Source organism: Marmota flaviventris, chromosome 9, assembly GCF_047511675.1.
Source record: "Marmota flaviventris isolate mMarFla1 chromosome 9, mMarFla1.hap1, whole genome shotgun sequence".
Taxonomy (NCBI): Eukaryota; Metazoa; Chordata; class Mammalia; order Rodentia; family Sciuridae; genus Marmota; species Marmota flaviventris.
The window spans coordinates 40,700,739-40,717,535 of NC_092506.1; the positions used below are offsets into that span (position 1 = coordinate 40,700,739).

Genomic DNA, 16,797 nt, shown 5'->3' on the forward strand with positions numbered 1-16,797 from the left:
AAGTGGACCAGGTATAAAAAGAAAAGGGGAGATGTTCTTCTGAGGCCCGCGCTCCTTCATCCAGCACCACGGACCACCCCATGGACTCCACGAGGTTGGGAGGTGCAGGGTCTCCTGAGGCCAGCAAGTTTCCGCGATGTGCACCTTGGCTCCACCTTACAGCTGCTGTGGCTCACTCGCAGAGTCAGCTGGGGAGGCCTGCATTCAACTAAAAAGATGTCCTTATATGATGACCTGAGAGTGGAGACCAGTGTCTCAAAAACAGAAGGCTGGTCCAAAAACTTCAAACTCTGCAGTCTCAACTTCAAGCAGCCCTCTCTCAAGCAAAGAGCCAAAGGATAAAACAGAGTACTTTCCCCAGCCATTGATCTAAAGCGAGGTGGCTCGTCAGATGACTGGTAAATTGTGCGCAGCACCACAAGTAGCAGCAGCTGGCCTGAAGGACACTGCTGCCAGTGGGTTTTCTGCAGGGGAAGTTCTAATCCCCTAAGCTGATGAATATGATCCTCTGTTTCCTAATGATTATGAGAAAGTAGTGAAGCTCCAAAGAGAGGAACGACAGAGCTGGAAAGACAGAAGGAAATAGAGGAAAGGGAAAAAGGGGCATAAAGACAGACATGAAGCAAGTGGGTTTTCAAGGCGACAAAATCCAGATTCTGATGAGGATGAAGATTATGAACGAGGAAGGAGGGAAAGAAGTATGGGTGGAGCTGCCATCGCCCCCACCTACTTCTCTTGTAGAGAAAGACAAAAAGTTACCCCGAGATTTTCCTTATGAAGGGGACCCAAGACCTTGATCATCATCTTCCAAAGCTGCTATTCCTCCTGCAGTATATGAGGAACAGGATAGACCGGGATCTCCAACTGAGCCTAGCAACTCTCCTTGTTAACACGGATAGCACAGTAGCATCCAAGATTATGCAGAAGTATGTCTTCCGGGAAGGCCTGGGTCTGGGGAAGCAGGAGCAGGCTCTGAGCACTGCATTGTCAGGAGAAGACCTGCAAGGATAGCGTCAAGATCATTGTGGGTGATGCCACGGAGAAGGGCCAGTCTCAGGATGCATCCAAGAAGTCAGATTCATATCCATTAACTTCCTACCAAGTGATCCTACTAAGGAACATGGTTGGTGCAGGAGAGGTAGATGAAGACTTGGAAGTTGAAACCAAAGAGAATGTGAAAAAAAATGGCAAAGTTAGAAAATGTATGATATTTGAAATTCCTGGTGCTCCTGATAATGAGGCAGCACAGATATTTTTAGAATTTGAGAGAGTTGAATCAGCCATTAAAGCTGTTGTTGATTTGAATGGAAGGTATTTTGGTGGAAGGGTGGTAAAAGCATGTTTCTACAATTTGGATAAATTCAGGGTCTATGATTTGGCTGAACAAGTTTGATTTTTAAGAACTGGAGTCATCGCTGATGAGCTGCAGACTGAACAAAGAGAGAAAAAGGCAATAGCCTCTGTGGCTATTGAATATTGATACTCTTGGAAGGACTTCTAAGATATATGTTGATTGATTTCTTTTTTACTATGTGATTTTTTAGTGTATATATATATATATATATATATATATATATATATATATATATAATAAAAAATCCTTTAAAAAAAGAAAAGGGGAGTAAATTGTGAACCAGATTTTTTTAATTAGATCATTCAAACAGAGAAGTTCATAAGTATACCACTAAGCCATGGTAAGTGTAAATATGACATGCAGGAAGACATATGCTTATCAACTAGCTTCATTTAGAACATCTATAACATTAGGCATATGGACATCCATCTTTATTCTTCCCCTGGATCCCACTAAAAGCAAGCCTCCTTCCTGGAGTAGCTCTGGTTTCTTCTCAGGTCCTATTTCTTTTCTCAACTTTGCCATGTCTATTAGAATATGAACGTGAAACATAGTCATCTGAAAAACAAATATCTCCAACACATATTTTCATATTGTTCTACCTGCTGGACTTCTTGCCACCTTATGCAACAGATGACTCTGGCACATCTCTTTAAAGGAGGCTTTGTTGGTATCCCATCCCTCCTGCTTTCACTATTCTAGGCATGTTAAAATGCTTCCTCCTCTGTGTTGTCAATCGTCTAATCCCTACTTCCTCTGTTTGACAAGATTGTAGCTGTTGAAAATAGCTACATGCTTTGATATTATTCTAACATAAGAATCTATCTGTAGTATCTGCTAACTGATTGAATCTATGAAGGATTCCAGAAAAGATAAGATCAGTCAAGGGTAGGTCATCACAAGAGGAAGAGAAGTCATGGGAGACGTGGAGATAGCACTGTCAATTCATCAACCTGAAGCACAGATGGTAATTGAGTAAGAAGGACACAAGTAAAACTAGTGCTATCAGATCTTATGGGATTTTGAACACTACATATTATCATTGAGTTGATTTTGTATTGTAAGTTTGTTGGGCATGTTAATGCTACATACCAAACATAATTCATACACACCAGTAATTCATTGGACGTTGAGAAACATTACTGTGATGCAATGTGAGAAAATGACCCTATTGAATCAAGGGAAGATAAACATTTATCTAAAACTATATACTAATATCCACTTATATCTATTCTTATATGTAGTTACCTACTTATTTTTTTCCATTTTTACTACAGAAACAGAAATTATTTTCGAAATATCTTTATAAAATCATAAATTTCAGAAAGTTTCATTGGTAAAATATTTTCATCAGTATTCTTGATAAGATCTTTGTTAAAATGTTGGAGCATGATTTATAGGATAGGAACATAATTCTTTTCTTGATTTTATTTATATTGTGTGAATTTACACTTTACAAACAAACAAGTAGAGATTTCACTACATTAAATATTTTGTTCAAGCCCCAGCAGGTCAGAAAAGGCAAGGCAACATTGGATCCCTAACCTTCTGACTCCAGAATTGAGTCCCCATGTGTCTTTGCATGGTCTTTCTCCCTTGGTCTTCCACATGCTCTCCTCTTTTTTTGTAAACAGAGATCCTAGTTGTTGAATTTATAACTCACCCTAAATTCAGGGTTGTTTTCTCTAGAATGTTTAAACCCCATATTTTCAAAAAGTCAATATTTAAATGAGATCGCATTCTGAGGTTCTAGGTAGATGTGAATATCTGGAGACACTATTTGACTCACTACGGCCTTTATTAATCTTAGTCTTTGGGGCAAGGTCAAACTGTCAAGAAACCCTCAAGTTCTATATGGCACCTTTCTTTCCCCATCTAATAAATGATGATGACAGCAATATCCTTCCAGGTTTTTCTTGAAAAACAATGACTAGTTTATTTTTAGGACTTTGAGTGCATTATTTAATAAACAATCGATTATTGAAATTATTTTTTAAGTGTAGGAGATTGAGAGTGCCATAGGCTTTGCTGAGGTCCCATCCTCCTGCTTTCATATTGTTGTGGATATTTAAAGAAGCCTTAAGTGTATGTTTATGTTCTGTCTTTATGTCCCCCCTTCACTAACTCAAAGACTGTCAATTTTAGATTCCTTACTTGAAAAACTGGTATAATAAAATCGTCCTTGCCATCCTTTCAGACTTAATATACCAACAAGTAAAACTGGACACGAAATAAATATAATAGTATGACTGTAACACCATTTTTATTTAAAAATATTTAATTGATTAAGACTATAGATTGACAGTATACAGTGTGATAAGTCTATTTCTCAGTGTTTGAGAAATTTACATTGTATAATGATTATCACACTCAAATTAATTTACACAACCATCAATACTCATGAAGTACATAATATCTTGAGAATTTATTCATCTAACAGATCAAAGTGTGTACCATGCAACTATCTTCCCATGTCCTTCACCCAGCTTAACGCCTACTGACCCTGTTCAAATCTTTACTTCTATGTGTACAATTATTTTAATTCCATAATAAGATAAAATTTTATTTATACAAGAATCAAACTTTGGAACATACAAATTTATGAGGCAAACTAACTAAACTGAAGAGAGAAATAGTCAGCAATGAAAACACTAGGAGACTTCAGGACCCCACTTTCAACAATGGACTCATTATCTAGACCGAAAAATCAAAATGGATTCAGTGGATTTAAATAAGTCAATAGACTAAATGGTCATACATAGAATATTCCACAAAAGAGTAGCATTATAAATACTATTCTCCTGCAGATAGAACATTCTACATGATAGAACATATGTTGGGTCAAAAAAAGCATTTTTAACACTATTTCACAGTGTTAATTTTTCATAAAAATATTAAAATTCTGATTGAAAACTTGCCTGGTGGTATCCTATGACTTCAAGTACCTATGCACACCATAAACATCTTTGAGGATTTTTTAAAGTGGAACTATGAAAGACAGCAGATAAAGGAGCTGATTATGTATGGTTCAATGTGACCCTCAAAGAGTTCTAGTAGAAATGCATTGGTTTGGCTTTTCACAAAATTACTTTAACTGAACTTACTGAGCAGCCTTCTCATAAGACATGTGGATCATACATTAATGTATTTATTGCATTCATTGAGGCTGAATTGCATTGTATTATATGATATTGCTTTACAGGAAACACAAAAAGGGGCATATCACTCAGATTTCAACATTAGGAAAGCTTTTCCTCCAATGACCTTACAATAAGGTCATTGACAAAATTACTCTTCTTCAGGAAAAAAAAAAGTCATAGCATTTTGGAATATGTTAGATATGCCTGACTTCAATTTCCTTTTCTTTCTTTTTTTAACATAAAATGTCCCTTACTTATTTTATATTAATTATAACATACATACATATCTCCATAAACCAAATTTAAGAAATAAAGCAAGGTATTTAAAAGTATGCAATAAAATGATCTCATCCTGATCTATTCTGTTCTATGTACTAGTTATTGATTTTTCCACTTCAAATGTACTATAATTTTCTTGGAACTGAAGTTGTGTCCATTTTGCTTTTGCACTCAATTCAAAAATTTTTATATTGTAATTTTACCTGGGAAGTATTCAACAGACATTTTCAAAATGTTTATGTTCGGTTACAAATGAGAAATATAGCTAAGAATACTCATATTCAAGTTTAAAGTCTATAAGAGGACAATCACACCAACAAAATATTACTTATATACCAACTTTTTAGTATTGCTTATTTTAATCATTAAAAGTCTGTTGAATTTTGAAAAGGGAAATATGAGTTCATAAAGACATTCTAACAATTTAAAACTAATGAAAAGAGTATTTCTGAAAATGCCATGTCTATTATTCTAATTAGTTTCCATCTGTCTATACTTCTCTGACACCACAAAATAAATTTAATTTATTTTGTTTCTATATCTGTTTTGTTTTTGTTATTAGGGTGGTTATGGAACATCTGCTCCACTTTACTTCAAAGGTCACTGCATCTAAGAACATTGGGTATTATTTTAGAAGCTATGAACAATTTTAAAAATCCATTAGTCATGCTTGCTGTTCCAGTCCACTGAGCTTGGCTGACTTGCCCATAGTTCATAAAAGTGAACTGTGAATGAGACCAGCAACTTTTGAACCATCCTCCTACTCCAGTAAAAAACGTAAGGGCAATGCTTGACTTCTGCATGCTACATGCACAATTCCACTTCCTGTCATTTGTTAGACTGATTACAAAAAATATTAAAATATCCATTATAAATTCTGAACTATTTAAAGAACAAAAAAGAAAAAGAAAAAAAGCTACAAAAGTAATCTATGGTGGGTATTTTGTTGTCCTTGTTGTTTTAACAATATGTAGCTTTTGCTTTTATTGGTATTTTGTTGCCCAAAACATAGTCAACCAAAGAGAAAAATGGGCTTATGCTGTCACTATCTACAAGAAAGGTTTTAAAGTGATTATCACACATTTAATTATACATTTAAAATTTCACTTAATATTGGAGATGATCAGTTTTATACTAAAAATATCGTTTTGTTTCATATTTCTTGTATTTTTTTATTGGTGCATTATAGTTGTGCACAATGGTAGAATTTGTTGATACATAGTCATACATGTTCATTGTTATGGTTTGGATGAAAGCTGTCCCCTAAAAGCTCAAATATGAGACAAAGTGAGGTTCAGAGGAGAAATGATTGGGTTGTGAGAATCTTAACCCAATCAGTGAATTAATCCCCTGATAGGGACTAACTGAGTAGTAACTGAAGTGGGTGTTTGGAGGAAGTTGAAATTGGGAGTGTGGCTTTGTATCTGCCAAGTGGAGTCTCTCTCTCTCTCTCTGATTCTTGATCACCATATGAGCTGCTTCCCTCTGCCACACTCTTCTACCATGATGTTCTGCCTCACCTTGAGCCCAGAGGAATGGAACCAGCTGTCTATTGATTGAGACCTCTGAAACCATGAGCCTTCAAATATACTTTACCTCCTCTACAATTTTTTAGTCATAGCAGGGGAAAAAGCTAAACATACACAATGTAACAAAATAACTTGGCCGGCATAATTCTCCAGTATTTTCCTTCCTCCTGGTCCATTTCCCTTCTCCACTGATCTCCCTGGGTGTTATCAGTGGTTGGAAGGATAAAGGAAATGTGGTATAGATACACAACGGAGTTTTATTAAACCATAAAGAAAAATGAATTTCTATCATTTGCAAAACAAAATGGTTGGAACTAAGTGAAATAATCCCAATTAAGAAGATCAAGGATTATATGTTTTCTCTTATATGTGGAAACAAAACAGGAAGAAGAAAAAGAAATGTTGGGAGATCTCTGTTTCAATTTTAAAGGCTAATCATGCCAAATGTAAATCATCATTATAATAATACTTAAATGTGTTTTAAAAATAAAAGTAAAGTCTATATTGTAAAGGAAAATTTGAGACCAAAGTTATGCTTTTTCAAATCCTCCCTGAATAAATATAAAGCAAAACTATAGCATACAAATAAATGTTAGGAAAAAATATCATCTTGGAGAGGTTGTTGTCATTCCTCTTTCAGTTCTGAGGTTGCAAAAGTGGCCTGCTCCTTAGAGAACTAGTGCTCACCTCTTTTTAAAGATAATCTGGAGGAAATATGGCCAACAAATATATGAAAAAAAAAGTAATCAACATCTCCAGCAATCAGGGAAATATAAATTAAAACTACACTGAGATTGTAGCTTGCTCCAGTCAGAAAGGCAATTATCAAAAAGATAAATAATAATAAATTCTGGCAAGAACATGGAGGAAAGGGAGATTATACATTTTTAGTGGGACGACAGATTTCTTATAACCACTCTGCAAAGCAGGATTGAGATTCCTTAAAATACTAGGAATAAAACCATCATATGACTCAGCCATCTTACTTCTTGGTACTTATCCAAAAGAACTAAAATCATCATGTTATAATGATAAAGCCACATCAATTTTATATAGTAACACAACTCATGATAGCCAAAATATGGAACCATTTCAGGTGCTTGTCAATAAATGAATGGATAAAGAAAATGTGGTACATACACAATGGAGTTTTACTCAGCCATAATGAAGAATGAAACTATGGCATTTTCTGGTAAATGAATGAAACTAGAGAACATCAGGCTAAAAGAATCAAGTCAGACTCAGATACTCAAGGCTAGATGTTTTCTCTCATGTGTGAAAGCTAGAGCAAAGGGAAAAAGAGAGAGTGGGGGTTGGATGATATGAAGATATAGGGAAGTAACCGGAAAAGATTGGAAGATTAGTGGAGTAGTTAGAGGGGTGATCAGTGGAGTAGAACCAGGAGATTGAGGAGGGAGGAGGGATGGGAAAGAGGAGGAAATGCAGAATGCATTTGAAACACTTAAGCTATATGCACATATAAATATAACACAGTTAATTTCACCCATATTTATATCTATAAAGCATGCATTAAAAATAAATAAATGAGACAAAGGAAGACCAGTAGAGGATAGAGAATGGGGAAAGGGAAAGGCAGGGAAAACTGGGGACTGAAGTGGAGTAAATTAAACTCTATGTATATATTATGATGTCAAAATGAACCCAAGTATTACATGTATCTACAATGCACCAATAAAAGAAAAAAAATGAAAGAAAGAAAGATGATGTGGAGGTTACTCTCACATAGGAAAGGTTCACTCTCAACTTTCCTAGTAAACATTGTATCCAAAACTAGGGTAAAGACACAGCCCAGTCAGGACAATACTGGACTTGATAGAAAAAAAAAAGGGGGGGGGGGGGCTATATGTCAAAGAAGCTATAGGACTTACCCAGAAGCTACCAACCAGAGCAAGGAAAGTCTGCAAGCATTGGATTTGATTCTGAGGGTGCATGGCTAAGGGAAATGGAGTGCAAATTTCTCTCAGGGAAATCTCTTACTTTGGAGAATTATACTGAGATACAGCATTTATCTCCCTGGGAAAGGGAAGGGAGAAGTTACAAACATCCTCCTGGGATAAATTCTAGAATAGAGGAGAAACTCGTGGTCCATATTAAATGAGGTAGAAATGCCAGAACTGTGATAGCAGGTGGTGGAATGAGGGATTAAATCATCAGAGAAGTGAGATGCTGGAATAGATCTATGATGTAATTCTTATTTCATCACTAGCTCAAATTTTATTTGGATGATCCCCATTGTGTTCTCATAATGTGTGTAACTCCATCATCCCACCATCATGCACTATACCATACTGTGACCATTGATTTATTTTCACACTCAACCACATCCTTCAGGTGAAAAACTCTGATTTATGATTATTGGGTTTTTGTTGTTGTTAGTGGTGGTGGTGGTGGTGGGTTTTTGTTATCTTCAACAGACAACAATGTCTGCCAAGTAATACACTAGAATGAGAATAAGGACAAAACAAACTAATATCAATACAGCATTTATTATTTGCCTACTATTAGAATAAATGCTAGAAGGCAGTATCTGACTTAGTCCTCAAAATCTTTTATAGTAGACTTCATGTTTTCCCTATTCGAAAGATGAATAAATTAAGACTCAAAAGGGCACATCAGTTTTCCCATGGTTTCATTAGTACTGAATTATATAATAGACATTTGAACCTAAGTAATCTGCCTTCTAAAAGAGAAGTGCTGCCTGCTCAGTTTATAAGTATTTAATCATTCCTCTGTGAATATAACAGGTAATGTAAACCATTATGTATTAGATATGACAGTAGTATTCCTGTGGTTAAAATGAAAAATTATAAAAGTAAGTCATCTCCAAAGAATTCCTAGATCCATAAGTAATATTTTTTAATAAATATATTCCAGTGTAGATTTAAATACTTTTAAAAATTAAGATGCAATGGTTAGAAAAAAAAGGAATATGATTAGAAATCACAAAAGGAAACGTCAAAGCTCCACCTCCACTGGAGAGAGATTTCTGGAATTAGATTGTGTGTGTGTGTGTGTGTGTGTGTGTGTGTGTGTGTGTGGTGCTGGGGATTGAATCCAGGGCCTTGTACATGTGAGGCAAGCACTCTACCAACTGAACTACATTCCCAGCCTGGAACTGGAAACTTTAAAGCCAGCTTAAAAATTGGCAAGATGTTAATATTTTTCTCATTGTTGTTGGTTTGTCTGCAGCACATGATCCTGAATGTGTAAGGAAAAGCCAGAATCTTGCAACTTCTCCAACATACATTTTATTTCTTTCTATTCTTGAAGCCCTAGTGCTTTGTTTTCACATTACTCACGCTCTCTTGATTTAACACCAATTAATAAAAACAGGCTCATCTTCTTATTTTGAAGGCAATCTTACCCTCACCCCTTCCAATGGCTAGCAAAGCATGAAGGGATTGTAATTAAAATAACAGAGTTTACAAGTTAGTTAATGACCTTGAGTTTCAAATTTCTGAGTTTACTTAAAAATAATTGCTTCTTTCAAAATTTAAGTACCTTCTGTTTCATTTGGAGATGAAATATAAGTTTAATCAGAACAAACAAAGATGATGAAAATCTTTAGTGATTTTTCACAAAAACTGTAAAATATACTCCAGTTCATGCATAGACATGCCTGTCTCTTCCCACCTACCAACAGGCAAAGAATGATATTTAATCCATACTGTAGAAGCAAATAAGTGGTCTGTGGTCTTGGCTGAGGCTGCAAGGTTGAGCTTCTCTTAGTACTTTGGTGGCAGTAAGTCATTAGTAAATCAGACATCACAATGATACTTCATTTGGAAAAAAGATGAAGTAAAGATTTCATTCCTTCCAATTAGATTTTTAAATTCAAAACTGGTCATATACTGATTATAATTAAAACTTAAACTTTAAAAAAAATAGAAAAAGAAAAATTTTGAATATATTTTTAGCCAAGAAAATTAAATTCCCATGGATGTTTATTTCTCTTCCTTAAAAATTAGAAACTCAAGGTTTGAAAATAAATGCTATTAAAGAAAGTCCATTATCTATATTATTAATATATCAAAATTTCGACTCTGTAAAAAGACATGAAGAATATTTTTCAAAAATCATAGAGGGCTATGGTTGTGGCTCAGGCTTAGAGCACTCCTAGCACATGCGAAGTCCTGGGTTCAATCCTCAGCACCACATAAAAATAAATAAATAAAAATACAGGTATTGTGTCCAACTACAATTAAAAAATAAATATTTGAAAAAAATCTTAGAAATATAATTTGGGTTTATAAACATCTAGTCAATCCTCTCATTTCAGAGGTGAAGAAATGAAACATCACATTAACAAAATTGTTGTTTTTTCCTGAACTTCCTCAGAGCTACTCTGTCCACCCTGTTTTTTTAGTGTATCTTCTGCTGTCCTATTTACCCACTTCTATTTAGGGACCTCAGTAGCTTATAACGAAATCCATTTATTATTTTCTTCATTTACAAATGAGAAAAGTGAGGGAAGAGAATTTACGTTGTTTTTCTAAAGTCACACATGCCTTAAATGGTGAATTTGGCATTCAAATCCAGGCATTCCAGCTCTGTAATGAAAAATACAAAACTAATCGTTGATGGGACAAAAAATTAAAAAAAAAGATTTAAACAAAAGTTTTAACTCCACTATTACCCTGAGATTAGACAAGTGTGGTCCCTGGTCTGGAGCATACCTTTTAAAGGAATTCTTTACCTCCTCATTATGTTCACTGCTCCATGGAGCACAAAACCCCATGGAGCTCAAAATCCATGGAGCTAAGGGATGAGCACACCTTGAAAGCCATCTTGGGCTACCCCTCAGCTATGCTTGTACTTCCACACTCCAAATCTGAGGAATGGCCAAAAATAGCTTTTCCTAGAGGTGAACTGAGTGGATGAATAGGCTGAAAAGGTCCCTGGGCCTTCCATGTGTAGGACAGAGAAAGAGTATAGGGAAGAATGTGACATACTTCAACTGTGGGTCAAAAGCTAGGGACTAGTGGACCAAGTACCTCTGCAGGTACTTCCATATTTTTATGCAGAACACTGTGATCATCAAACATTTTAAATAAAAATATGAGTTCTGATGTTACTACTTAGCTATATTTTCCAACAGTGAATCAAAGAAAATGTTTTATTTAATAATTTTATTACTCAGACACATAATTTATCAACTTCCTGCATTTAGTTATTTGTTCTTTATGACTCCATTGGTCCTACTTATCCAGAACTCTAAAATTTGGAGGAAAAACAAAACAATATAATTTTTTTTAAAAAAAGCATGATCCTAATACTCATGCTATGCTACCTTTTTTTTTTTTTAAGGTAATAGAAAATATATGAACAAAAATAGGAGTCCATGACTGTGGTATTACAAGGTGAGAGAAAGAAATATTTTCCCTTGAGTGCATTATATTAAGAAAGTGTTCATAAATCGTAGTTGCACTATGAATGTTCATGGAATTGACAAAATGTAGAAGAATTCTTATATTTAAGAATGGCTATCTGAGAATTCCGTATAAATAAATATTTGAAATACATGATTTTTATTAACTGGTAATGCTTCCCAAAGTGATACATTAGGAATTCATTTCAGCATGTCTAGCTGCTTTCTGAACATCATTTTCTTGGCCCTTCATGAAGTGTCAAATATAATAGTCACATAATTTTTTCAAACATAATACGCACAGGATTTCATGTTACCCCAATGGTTTTAAAGAGTTGCTATGAAACTTATTTTTCTGTTACTGAAATGTAATATATCATTAAGTTTTTCTAGACATTTCATCAGGTCAACAATTAATTTCATTCAATGTCTCACTGTTAAAAATTAGTATATCATTTGATCTGAAAAATGTTTCCAATTTCTAAGAAAACATAACTTCATAAAAAATCAATATAACATTAGCCTTGAGGTTAATGGAAATATATGCGAATAGACGACAAACATCAAGAATAGCCAGAAAGAAAAAGTAACAATCTTTCAAGGTCAATTTTTTTTTCCAAAATAAAACCTAAACTAGAATTGATTACTCTATTAAATATTAATACATCTTTGTTTTTTAAGTAGCTTTCAAAGGCTTAGACATATATGACTAAAAGTAATGAATAATTGTATGTATCCAAACTAAGAAATAAAAGCTATAATACTTTTAAAACAAGAAAAATTAAGGAATTTTTCATACCTCATCAAAATATTTTCTATTTGATCATTTTGATATTTTTTTAGTAGAAGTTCATTATTTATAAAACTAAATTGGAATTTTCATCAGATCTAACTTTCTAAATTCATTCTCAATTCCAAACAAGGAGAAAGTAACTGGAATGATTAATCAGATTTCAGCTTTTCCTGTCTTTAAGGTGTGCATTGACAACATGCCAATATTACATGCTGAGTTCAACTGTATAGTTAGGGACCTCTACATGTATAGGAAGAATACCTGTCCTCCTTTCAGTCTTTTCCAAGTCATTCTTTTATTTACAGGTCAGACCCAATTTATCTAAGAATAGGTAAACATAAATATCCATTGCCATGTTCCACAGAAACCTAAGGGGGGTGCCTATACAACAACATAACAATAACATCTGTTTAGGAAAGGATAAAACCAAATCATCACTTGGATGGCTTGCCAGGATATTCACATACTGCAGTTGGAAAGGTCAAGTGTTTGAAAGTTAATCCCAAGTGCAACAATGTCAGGAGGTGGGAGTTAAGATCATGAGGCCTCAACTCTCATGTATGGATTAATGGTGCTATAAAAAAAGGTTTGCCCAAGTGTGTTCACTCTTTTGCTCTCCTGCCATATGAGTACACAGAGTCCAGGCTACTTTTTTGCCCTCCCACCTTTTTCATGTTATGAAGCAGCTATGGTTTGAATATGGGTTTTCCCAGTCAAAGCTTATGTTCAAATTGGATTACAATTGTGATGGTGTGGGCAGGTGTGATCTTTAAAAGGTGATTACATCATTAGGAGCAACTGGTAACTTTCTTGCTGGAGAGGGTTTGTTCTTAAGGGAGCAGTTTGTTAACCAGTGGTGTTGCCCACTGTTGTTTGCCTCTTTGCATGCGGCCACTCACTCTCTGACTTCCTGTCATGAGGCACTTGATACTGCAATGCTCCTAGATTCCCCAGCCTTCAGAACTGGAAGCCGAATTTTTTCTCTATTCTTCATAAATCACCCAGTATCAAGTATCTTGTTGTACCAACAGGAAATTGACTAGGACAAAGCCCATCACCAGAGGCTGGCACTTGATCTTAGATTTTGTAATCTCCCTAAATGTGAGAAATAACGTTTTATTCTTTAAACATTATCCAATCTGCTATATTGTGTTATAGCAGCACAAAATTGACTAAGACACCCTATAACCCAGTTGTTTAGGTAATATTGGATAGTTTATATTTTAGGTGAATATTATATAAGTATAGATGAAGGTTAGAAGATAAGCATATATGTATCTCATAAGAAAACTACATTTTGCTACTTTTATAAGTGAAAATAGTGGTAATAAAACTTCAGCATAATTATTTTAGGAAACTGTTCTTATAATCATGTGGTATAATCTCTGACTACACAATGCCATTATTATTTGAAAAGTGAAAAAATATAAGTCTACTTTAGGACTGGAAATATAGCTCAGTTGGTGGAGTGTTTGCCTCACATGTACAAGGCCCTGGGTTCAATCCCTAATACCACACAAAAAAAAGTCCATTTTATATATCTCTAAAATATTTAGCTTTTTCTGTTGTATCAACATATTTTGTAAATTTTTACAAATTTTAATATAACCAAAACAATTAAAAAACTAGTTATCGATGAACCTTAATCAAAGATCAATTTTAAAATTTAAAGTTTATTTTAAACAAACACATTAATTATAATTATTTGTGTTAAACAATTCCACTAGATATTAGTAGTATAAATAATCTATTTAAATGGCAAACAATCATGAACTGATTAAAAATATCAAAACTGAAAAATGCTAAAGCATTTCAAGATAATAAATAGGTTCAACATTGTACTCAAAATATAAACATGCTTAATTTGCATGATTCATTTTGAAGGTAAGCCCCGCAAACATTTTAAGTTGAAGAAAATTTCTTTTCCAAAATTAATTTAAAAACATGACTGGAAACATATCTGACAATGTATATATGTAGTAAACTTTTATAATTAATATAAAATAAATAGAAAAAAAGTCAAAACTCAAACTTATGGTGTTTCCAAGAAAATCATTTTAAATACAGATATTCAATGAGATTAATGAAAAAATATAGAAAATGATACAAAATGTAATCTATACAAGTAGATATCATACAAGACAATAAAATGTTTTCAACCTACATATAATCTAGAAAGTACAATTTAAAAACAAACATGCTAACTGGGTAAGAGATCACAAATATCCATACGCTATTTAAGTCCTATTTTAGCCACCAAGTAAGTTTGTTTTAAGCCAAACAAAGTTCAGTTGTTTTCATGACTTTCTCCCGCAAAACTGTGAGTGTTATGAAATATTATGTAAATATCATGTTTTCCATTCATAACTGATAGTGCTTCCCTCTGGGCATTCACTCTTTATGACTGTTATATTCATCATGCCTGCATTCAATCCCTAGCACTTAAGATTGAGTGTGTACCATAGCATTTAGAGGGATTTCTGGAAAAATAAATTTAAGACATTTTATTACAGGGAATTATTTTAATATAATAGGCATAAGTGTCACAGTTCATATGTGATATCGAATTTCCTCATTTGCCTGAGTATGAGCCAGAAGACATCTCACATCCATTATCAGGGAAACCCAGGAGTAAGAATTCATGGTATATTTGAGACAACTGGTTTACCCCAGCACAATTTACTTGTCATAATTCTTAAAAATAAAAGTCTGAGGCAATGTATATTTGAGCTCCAGAGTTATGCAAATCAAATGCCCAATAGGCATCTCAATCTTAACATATCTCAAATCTATTAGGCATAGTGTTTGCAGTTAGTCTATCCATATTCTCATTTATACTTTGAATCACCTCTGGATTATTTATGATACCTAATACAGTATAAATGTTATGTAAATATTTGTTATACTGTGTTGTTTAGGAAGTAATTACAAGGTAAATAAAGTAAGTACATGTTCAGTACAGATGCAATGTTTTTCTGAATACTTTTGATGCATGGTTTGTGGAATCCATACATGCAAAACACCCATATGATGAAGGCTTACAGTTCTCCCTCTCTTCATAAATAGTAATTCCATCCTAACAGTTGGAAAATGATAATTAGGTCTGTGGATATAGTTCAGTGATAGCACACTTGCCTAACATGTATGAGGCCCTGGTTTCGCAAAACAAAACAAAACAAAAATGACAATTGCATTCAAGAAGCCATATTATATTAGCCAGGCTAAGTTTTTTTGTAAAAAAGTGAGAAAATTTGATACCACATATGAACTGTTACATTTATGCCTATTGTGTTAAAATAATTTTCTATTATAAAATGTCTTAAATTTACTTTTCTAGAAATCCCTCTAAATGCTGTAGTACACACTCAGCCTTAAGTTTATCTTTTTTTTTTCTATATCACTCTCTCCTTCAGGAGAATTCTTATCTCAGAGACAAGATTAGAAAAATAAATAGCAATTTAGGACATAAAGAAACCCTGGGTAGTAAAATTTTAAGAATAGTTTCTTACAAAGAACAGGATGACAGATAACCTACTAAAAAATACATGAACTCAGTAAGTAGTTTTCACAACATACATTGTTCATCATTTCCTACAAATAGTATGAAAATATACTTACCATGATGATGATATAAAAATGTTAAAACAATATTTACTAATGAAAATTGGTATTTGATTTACCTCAGGTAATTTAATAGTATATAATTCAAAATAACTAAAAGATGTCTCAAATCACTTGTTCATGAATTACTATCAACTTCATTGTTTTCTCCAGAAATTGCTCCACTAAACTAGAGTTGCCAGTGAAGATGAGTGACTAATAAATCATTGAGTCATTTCAGAACAAAATTTTTTCTAATATTTAAGTGCCTCCAGTCAGTAATGATTTTCTTCTATATTACTGGAATTTTAAAGAAATTTTCTTCAGTAAATTTCTTAACTCTATTATATAAAGACAGAGTGCTACAGAATTACATTTGGAATAAGTAGTTCTGCTCATAACAATTAAAATGTCAGGGCCAGGAGTATAAATTATTTTTGGTTTATACTGCCTAAAGAAATTTTAATGCCTTTGTATTAAAATATAAATAATACATTTGTATGCATTAATATCAAATTTCAAATAAAAATATATTTTTTAAAAACAGAAATTTTAAGACTTAGGTCATTATAATTATAAAATAAAGCTGTATTTAATTTCAGAGACTTTTTTTTAAAAAATGGTGTCTTTTTATGCACATTTTTTTCTACCGCTGAAATTGTATAGGGACAATATGAATTATTTAAAATTGCAAAATGTCCCTTATATAGCTA

The 16,797-nt window shown here is 33.5% G+C and overlaps 1 pseudogene; it reads left to right on the top strand.

Moving 5' to 3' along the window:
* Positions 1-216: 216 nt before the first annotated feature.
* LOC114093604 (splicing factor 45 pseudogene) lies at positions 217-1,393 on the top strand (annotated as a pseudogene).
* The last annotated feature ends 15,404 nt before the right edge of the window (positions 1,394-16,797 follow it).